Genomic DNA, 9,824 nt, shown 5'->3' on the forward strand with positions numbered 1-9,824 from the left:
AGATGCAAATTCTCATGAATTGATATTGATCAATTCCTTCTCAATCATGGGTATAGATCCATGGCAAATTGTGGGGAATTGAGTCCCAATCTCTTGGTAACTCAATTTCTCTCAATACAACCAATTGCCACTCTCGTGATCTAATTGTTCATGAGAAGAGATGAAGTTCAATTTCTAATCCAAGCCACACAACTTCCAGAATCTCAACTAAGGGAGGTTACATCTCACATACCAACCCAAAGTGTATTGATCAAAGAAATCATGAAAGGATGAACTCTAAACTGAATTATGTAGCTCCTTTCTCAAGTTCACCACATAATTCATATAGATTCAATCCCTCTCTTGATGTGATTAAATCTGTGAAGAACAAGAGTTTCCTCTTAGATGAACCACTTGAATTGAGAAGGAAAAGAAAAGTTATCAACACATCAAAATTCCCAGAGCTCCTCCCCGTAATGAAAATGGGGTTTAGTGAATCATAGCTCTAAATTCAACAACAAATGCAAAAGTAAACATTCCAATTGAATTGAGAAGAGTAATGAAGAATGAAGAAAAAGTTATTGAAAACTGAAATTAAAAAATTTCAAAAGAAAACTAACTTCCTCCCTGCTATGCTTCCCAATTAGGAGTGTAGCACCAAGCAGAGTGAAAAGCTCGTAAAAGTAACTACTATGATGTAAATTGTAAAAGTATCTAAGAGTTCCCTTAAGTACAAAACTATTCTCTATTTATACTATTCCTAAAACTCCTTGAAATTCTCCTTTTGGGTTAGCAATTTGGGCCTTGCTCTCATTGATTTTGCTTCATGAAAGAATTCTTGTCAAACAGAGGAAACAGGGCTCATTTTCATTGCTCTGGCCCAATGGCCTGGCGTTATTGGCAAACACAACAGCCTTGGTGTACGTTGGCAATGTGACCTGTTGAATAACATCAAAAAGGGGAACAGTTACCTCAACCTTTTTGAATATTTCTACCATTTTGGGATCAGGTTCCAGCTGCTTCCTGGGCTTCCTTGCAAGTTGTGGAAAAGGAATAGGAGTGGCGTTTTCTGTAGTGTCTGTGTCCTTTGGTTCTTCTTCCTGTGATTGAGCTTCTTCTTTTTCAGCCATGTCTTGTATGTCCTCTTCCTCTTCAACATCTTCTATTTCCACTACCTCTTCAGCTGAGGCGTGTTCTGGTGGGCTTGGCTCCTCCTGATTCCTCTCCTATAGTGTGGTTCCGGACCTTAGGGTGATAACATTGATGCCACCCTTTGGATTGGGTAATGGTTGAGAGGGGATTCCACTGGAGCTCAAAAGCTGGTTATTGGAGTTATGCATTGATCCAATCTGTGAGATAAGAGCTTGCAAGGTAGAGTTCAAACCATTTAGAGTAGAATTAAGGTTATTTTCCATGGTCTGTTGTCTCCGATCAATAGATTGTAGTAACTCATCATTAGGAGATGAAGAGGGGTAAGTGATCTGAGAGGTCTGCTATTGGTTATTCTGTGGTCCTTGGGATTGCCTCAGGTGAGGTGCTCTGTATGGCTGGTTTTGGTTCTGCTGCCTGTTGTTGTTATTATTCCACCTCTGATTACCCTGATTATCTCTGCCTCCTCTGTTATTGTTGTCCCTCCAATTCTGGTTAGGATTATCTCTCCAATTCTGGTTAGAATTTTCCTGCCATCCATGGCTATAGATGCCACCTTGATTGTACCTGATACGCGAAAATTAAAATATTGACGCGCAACCGGCAAGTATACCGGGTCGTATCAAGTAATAAAACTCACTAAGAGTGAGGTCGATCCCATGGAGATTGGTAGATGAAGCAACTTCAGTTAAATGGTAGATTTAGTCAAGCAAACATTGTTTTGATTCCTGAGATTTGAACACTTGAAAGAGATTGCATGGAATTAAATGACAAGAAATTTAAAGAACTAAAGTAAGGGAAGCAAATTAAATGACTAAAAGTAAATGACGGAAACTTAAATTTCAAGACACTTGAATGACATCAAAGATAAATTGCAAGAAAGTAAAGATTGTAGAATTTTAAAGAGCAGAAGAGTAAATCGCAAGAAATAGAGAAACAGAATGTAAATGACAAGAATAATAAATTGCAAGAATGTAGAAGGGAATTGGGTAATGGGTATTCAAAATAACTAAATAACAAAAGAGATGAGAATTAATGATGGAAGAAATTATTAGGGGTCATAGATGCAAATTCTCATGAATTGATATTGATCAATTCCTTCTCAATCATGGGTATAGATCCATGGCAAATTGTGGGTAATTGAGTCCCAATCTCTTGGTAACTCAATTTCTCTCAATACAACCAATTGCCACTCTCGTGATCTAATTGTTCATGAGAAGAGATGAAGTTCAATTTCTAATCCAAGCCACACAACTTCCAGAATCTCAACTAAGGGAGGTTACATCTCACATACCAACCCAAAGTGTATTGATCAAAGAAATCATGAAAGGATGAACTCTAAACTGAATTATGTAGCTCCTTTCTCAAGTTCACCACATAATTCATATAGATTCAATCCCTCTCTTGATGTGATTAAATCTGTGAAGAACAAGAGTTTCCTCTTAGATGAACCACTTGAATTGAGAAGGAAAAGAAAAGTTATCAACCCATTCAAATGAGCAGAGCTCCTCCCCCTAATGAAAATGGGGTTTAGTGAATCATAGCTCTAAATTCAACAACAAATGCAAAAGTAAACATTCCAATTGAATTGAGAAGAGTAATGAAGAATGAAGAAAAAGTTATTGAAAACTGAAATTAAAAAATTTCAAAAGAAAACTAACTTCCTCCCTGCTATGCTTTCCAATTAGGAGTGTAGCACCAAGCAGAGTGAAAAGCTCGTAAAAGTAACTACTATGATGTAAATTGTAAAAGTATCTAAGAGTTCCCTTAAGTACAAAACTATTCTCTATTTATACTATTCCTAAAACTCCTTGAAATTCTCCTTTTGGGTTAGCAATTTGGGCCTTGCTCTCATTGATTTTGCTTCATGAAAGAATTCTTGTCAAACAGAGGAAACAGGGCTCATTTTCATTGCTCTGGCCCAATGGCCTGGCGTTATTGGCAAACACAACAGCCTTGGTGTACGTTGGCAATGTGCATGGTAATTTCCTGGGATTGGGACATGGTGCTTGGGCATTGTTGCCCAAGTTGTTGCCAAACACTTGCTTGTTCTTCACTTTTTATGCTTGATGTTGCCTGAACTTTGAGCTTCAATCCTTTGCTTTAATATAGACTATTATATATGGTTGGAAAGCTATAAATGTCAGCTTTCCAACGCAACTGGAAGCACCACAATTGGATCTTTGTAGCTCAAGTTATGCTCCATTGAAGAGGGTAAGGTCAGGCTGCCAAAATCGCAGGCGTTTTTGGTGAACACGCTCTTGCCAACGTGCTCAGATTCTAAAGCTCTAAATGAAGCCAGCTTTTGAAGCTTCAAATGAATGCCAAACCCATACTATGATATACCGTTGGAAAACTCTAAATGTCTACTTTCTAATGCCATTAAGATTTCATCCTTTAAAGCTCTAGAGCTCAAGATATACTCCATGGAAGATGAAGAGGTCAGCTGGCCTTACTACAGGTTGATACCATGTTCATCTATGCACTTTCGGGCCAAATTTCTCCCTCAAATTTAGTGTCCACCATGTAGTGCCATATATGCTTAGAAAGATCTTGATGTCTACGTTCCAATGCAACTGGAATCATCTCATTTAGATCTTTGTAAGTCAAGTTATGCATCCCTGAAGAGGGCAAGGTCAGGCTACCTTGGTTGGGCGTTTTTGGTGAAGTTGTTAACAAACACGCCACTAACAACATGCTCTGTCCTCCCCTGACTCAAGTTCTTTGCATTGGCATTGTTGTTGGTGTTGTTGATGAACACGCCAGTTTATCCTCTGCTTGGCAATGCTCTCGAGCTCTTCCTTGCTCTGCTCCAAGATCCTGGCGTTGTTGCCAGCGTTGTCAAAGAACACGCTAGCCTTCTCCAAGTGTGGCAACGTGCTATCCCCTGTTTTCTTGCCAAGATTAATGTGTCTTCAAGCCTTCTTGCTCCAATTCTTGCTCCATTTCCTTCTTGCTTCATTGCCTAACATAAACCAAAGAATCTTCCTCAAAGTCTTGCCATCTTATGCAATAAATTTCAAGGGAGTCATTCACATCAACTTGTTTATAAACTCCTTGAATCATTTGCTTGGATTATGCCAAATTTCACCTAGGTCTTGGTTCGTGAATGCATGGAGATGAAACTCGTTAAAATGCTTGTTTATTTCAAAGAAAATGAATGAAACTAAGCTAAAACTACTTAAACTAACTAGCTAATATAGCAAAGATGCAAACGCATCACAACACCAAACTTAAACCTTGGTTGTCCTCAAGCAAGAAAAGAACTATGCACAAAGATTTCTTTTAATCGGAACAAGTGGAGGAGTAGCTTGTAATGCCTTGGTGAGTGAAGTGATTAAGTGATAGTGGGGTGAACTCTGAATTATATGCTCATGTAAGGATTCCAGTGCTTATTCGTCCCTACATTTTGGAAGTCTTAGATCTTAGGACCTTTATTCAATTGATATCATGGAAATCTCTCTATAGGTAATCACCTTGAAGCAGCTTATAGTTTTTGTGTCTTTGCCTTGACTCTAAGTGTCATGTCTCAAAGCGGCTCTTTAGATAAGCTTTCAATCAATACTCCCAAACCAGTTGGTTTTAAGGTATTAGGTGTTGAAGCACCCCTTAGGATTTACTTGCTCAAGCCTCTCTCTTTGACACAATTCTACCACAAGCATTTAACTAGGATAATAACTCTTTGAGTTATTATTTCTTTCTTTTTCTTCCTAGTAATTGATGCTCAGACCCTTTTGTCATTTTTTTTTGCTGCTTCTTGGATCAAAAGATATTTGAGAATCTCCACAATACTTCTTTGAACTCTATTTCCTGCCTATGAGCTCCGTCATATCTCAAAGAGGCTCTTTAGATAAGCTTTCAATCAATACTCCTAAACCAGTTGGTTTAAAGGTATTAGGTGTTGAAGCACCCCTTAGGATTTACTTGCTCAAGCCTCTCTCTTTGACACAATTCTACCACAAGCATTTAACTAGGATAATAACTCTTTGAGTTCTTATTTCTTTCTTTTTCTTCCTAGTATTTGATGCTCAGAGCCTTTTGTCATGTTCTTTTTTTTTTCTTTTCTTTTGTTTTCTTTTGCTGCTTATTGGATCAAAAGATATTTGAGAATCTCCACAATACTTCTTTGAACTCTATTTCCTGCCTATGAGCTCCCATGCCGGTTTTCACAAATATGCAACCTCAATACACAATCATACAACTAGAACCACCACTTCTCTTAATCTTTTGCTTACCTCAAAACAAATTTTTTGACTCCTCAATCATTCTTTTCAAAGAACTGTTCTCTGTTTGCAATTTATGGATCTTGAATGTAAGCAGGTTTTCAAGTGTATGGTGCTATGATGTATTTATAATCTTAGTTATTGAACTTTTAAAGAGATTATGCTAAGCAGACAAGCAGGGGTGCAATATTGCTTTCAATCGGTGATGGTGGGTAATATCCCATAAAATTTGTTTGATCATAAGATGAGTTGAACTCCATTTGAATTTTGTAAAACACAACATCAAGGAAAATTGAAATTCATATTTCAGAGATGAATTTCTTAGTGAGGCAATAACTCAAACACTTTTGTGTCAAAAAGAAATCAAAAAAATTAAAAGATCTGTACAAAGCAAAAATAAAGAAAATGCTTAATCTAGACCACCATTCACTTAATCATTGTTAATCTTTGCCAATCCCCGACAACGGCGCCAAAAACTTGATACGCGAAAATTAAAATATTAACGCGCAACCGACAAGTATACCGGGTCGTATCAAGTAATAAAACTCACTAAGAGTGAGGTCGATCCCACGGAGATTGGTAGATTAATCAACTTTAGTTAAATGGTAATTTTAGTCAAGCAAACATGGTTTTAATTTCATGAGATTTTAATTCTTGAATGTAATTGCAAAAATTAAATGACAAGGAATCTAAAGAATTGCAATGAAGAAAGAAGATAAGAGTAAATGACTGAAACTTAAAGTGCAAGAAACTTAAATGACATTAGAGATAAATTGCAAGGAAGTAAAGGTTGCAGAATTTTAAAGAGCAGAAGAGTAAATCGCAAGAAATAGAGAAACAGAATGTAAATGACAAGAATAATAAATTGCAAGAATGTAGAAGGGAATTGGGTAATGGGTATTCAAAATAACTAAAGAACAAAAGAGATGGGAATTAATGATGGAAGAGATCATTAGGGGTCAGAGATGCAAATTCTCATGAATTGATATTGATCAATTCCTTCTCAATCATGGGTATAGATCCATGGCAAATTGTGGGTAATTGAGTCCCAATCTCTTGGTAACTCAATTTCTCTCAATACAACCAATTGCCACTCTCGTGATCTAATTGTTCATGAGAAGAGATGAAGTTCAATTTCTAATCCAAGCCACACAACTTCCAGAATCTCAACTAAGGGAGGTTACATCTCACATACCAACCCAAAGTGTATTGATCAAAGAAATCATGAAAGGATGAACTCTAAACTGAATTATGTGGCTCCTTTCTCAAGTTCACCACATAATTCATATAGATTCAATCCCTCTCTCGATGTGATTAAATCTGTGAAGAACAAGAGTTTCCTCTTAGATGAACCACTTGAATTGAGAAGGAAAAGAAAAGTTATCAACACATTTAAATGAGCAGAGCTCCTCCCCGTAATGAAAATGGGGTTTAGTGAATCATAGCTCTAAATTCAACAACAAATGCAAAAGTAAACATTCCAATTGAATTGAGAAGAGTAATGAAGAATGAAGAAAAATTTCTTGAAAACTGAAAATAAAAAATTTCAAAAGAAAACTAACTTCCTCCCTGCTATGCTTTCCAATTAGGAGTGTAGCACCAAGCAGAGTGAAAAGCTCGTAAAAGTAACTACTATGATGTAAATTGTAAAAGTATCTAAGAGTTCCCTTAAGTACAAAACTATTCTCTATTTATACTATTCATGGAGATGAAACTCGTTAAAATGCTTGTTTATTTCAAAGAAAATGAATGAAACTAAGCTAAAACTACTTAAACTAACTAGCTAATATAGCAAAGATGCAAACGCATCAGTACCCTTGGTTGGGGCGGTCATAGAAGTTATGAGTGGCTGACACGGTGTTATCTTCCTGCTGGAGCTGCGGACATTCATCAGTGTAATGGTTATAATCAGCACAGATTCTGAAAACTCTCTGTGGGACTAACTGTTGGCTTTGCTGTGGTGGAGAAGGTTGAGCTTGCTAAACTTGTTGTTGATTCAATTGCATCTGCTTCAGTAAGTTGGTCATTTCACAGATACTCTGAGTTAGAGCAGCAGTCTCTCTGCTAGAGGATACTTCTGCAACAGCTTTTGAAGGGCCTTGTTTCTGCCTGTGATTTCGAGTAGATTCAGCTAAGTCGCTGATCAATTACCACGCCTCATCAGTGGTCTTGTACTTTTTCATAGACCTATTGCTAGCACTTTCCAATGTGGTCTTATCTTGGGGTCTCATACCCTGAGTGACGTAGCCGAGCAACACAATCTTGTCAATCATATGGTGGGGGCATGCTTCCAGAAGGTTGTTGAAGCACTCCCAGTATTCATAGAGAGTCTCAGATTCATCCTGAACAATCATGGAAATGTCTTTCCTCAGTTTATCAGTAACTTCAGCTGGAAAGAATTTTTCCAAAAATTCTCTTCTAAGTGTATCCCAGTCGGATACAGTTGCTGCGGGTTGAGTGTAGTACCACTCTCTCGCCTTTCCCTCAAGAGAGAAATGGGAAAGCTTTTAACAAAATTGAAGTTTTATCTGCACCATCACGCCTCACATTAGAACAGGCTGCTTGGAAGTCTCTAAGGTGCTTCATAAGCTCTTAAGCAGGTAAGCCATGAAACTTGGGCATCAAATTGAGTAGTGCAGTCTTTATTTCAAAATCTGTAGCCACCGCTGGATGATGCGCTTGAAACGGTTGCATTGAAAAATCAGGGGCTCCAGCCTCCTGGATAGTAATTCTCCTAGGTGCTGCCATGTCACCTGCGCATAAATCAACCGAATCAGCAGAAAGGGAGCCTGTTTCTTCCTCAACTGACGTTTCAGATCCACCCTCAGAGAGGACTAATCGATGCCGAGCTTGCCTTATTCGTGAAATAGTTCTTTCAATCTTAGGATCGAATACTAGCAAGCTTGGATCAGGAAGTGAACGCGTCATCTAACGAAAGAAACATGCAACTCATAGTAGAAAAATAAAATAAAATGCAAATAAATAAATTCTAATTAATAACTTTAGCACTCTATTGCAACTCCCCGGCAACGGCGCCAAAAATTGACGTGGCGGAAATTGGCGAGTTAAGAAATTAATATAAGGAATACGTTGCAAGTACAGTTCTTAACCAACCAGAAATCCGCTTATCAATTTAGAAGGTTGTCACAAAATTTAACTTAAAATACTGGGAGTATGAGTCCCAGGTCGTCTCCCAACGAGTTGCAGAAAAGTGTGCTATTTTATTAATCAGATGTTTTCAAAAATGGTTTGAGTTGAATAACAGGAAATTAAATTAGAGAAATTAGGTAATTTTAAATAAAAGCCTTGGCTGGGAGTAGATTAGTTGGAAGCCCTATTCTTGTTGGAGTGCTCTCAAGATTAATTGATAATTGAGGGTTGTTCTGTTTAGTTATTCCTTACTAGGTAAGGGAAAGTCAAGCAAGTTGAAAAGCTATTTCTATTCACAAGTCCCAATCCGCTTAATTGGAAGGATTGGTGTCAGTGACTAGAGAGCAATCCAACAATAAACCCAATTACAATTTTTCTTTTAAGCATCCCAACTCAAGGTCTTCCTTTCAATCAACTCCCATCCAAGTTATGGAACTACTCGCTCATTGTGAATGTAGAATTCATAACATAGGAAAGGAAATTAAAGAAAGACATGATAAATAATAATCAAAGGGATCAATTAAAAATAAAAATATTTCTTGGATTAATAAATCCTAAAAATAATCCAATAGTAACTCTGAGTAAATAAAGGACATGGAAGAGTAAGAGACAGGTAAAGAAAACAAACTAGAATGACGAAGTCTTGCTTAGGCAATAACTCTTCTCAATATCCCAATGTAAAAACAATAATAATTGAAATCCTAAGAACTATGAGTGTGTAGAGAGAAAAACCTAGAGGAGGAGTAAAACTAGATCTAAAACAGAGAATTCTCTATAATGAATCGTTGTTTTCATTTCTGCATGTTCCTTGGCTCTAGTCTGCTCTTCTGGGCCAAAAATTGGGTCAAAAGAGGGCCCAAAATCGCATGAAGGTAAGTTAAGTGGATGAATTAATTTTTATTCCTCAAGTCCTAGTCTTTCCTTGGAAAAAGTCAGAGTTATTGGAATTCGAATTAATTCTAGAAGAATTCCAATTTTCAATCAACAATGAGTTTGATAACTCAAGAGTCACCAATTATTTAACCAAAGCCAAAAGCGAACATATCTAAATTAAATTAAAAGCATCAATATAAATAAAGCAAAGCAATCTTAAATCTGAAATACCTCAAATAATATTAATTAAGAAAATAATAGCATGAATGTAGCATAAGCCAAATAGGCAACATAACTAATATAAAGTATCTGGTATCTGAAAGTAAGAGATAAATATAAAGTAAAAGAACATTGAACCTGGGATTAAAAGTCACTCCTAAAACTAAGAGAAGACCTAAATCCTAATCCTAAGAGAGAGGAGAGAACCTCTCTCTCTAAAAACTACATCTA

This window comes from Arachis ipaensis, chromosome B06 (genome assembly GCF_000816755.2).
Source record: "Arachis ipaensis cultivar K30076 chromosome B06, Araip1.1, whole genome shotgun sequence".
Classification (NCBI taxonomy): domain Eukaryota; kingdom Viridiplantae; phylum Streptophyta; class Magnoliopsida; order Fabales; family Fabaceae; genus Arachis; species Arachis ipaensis.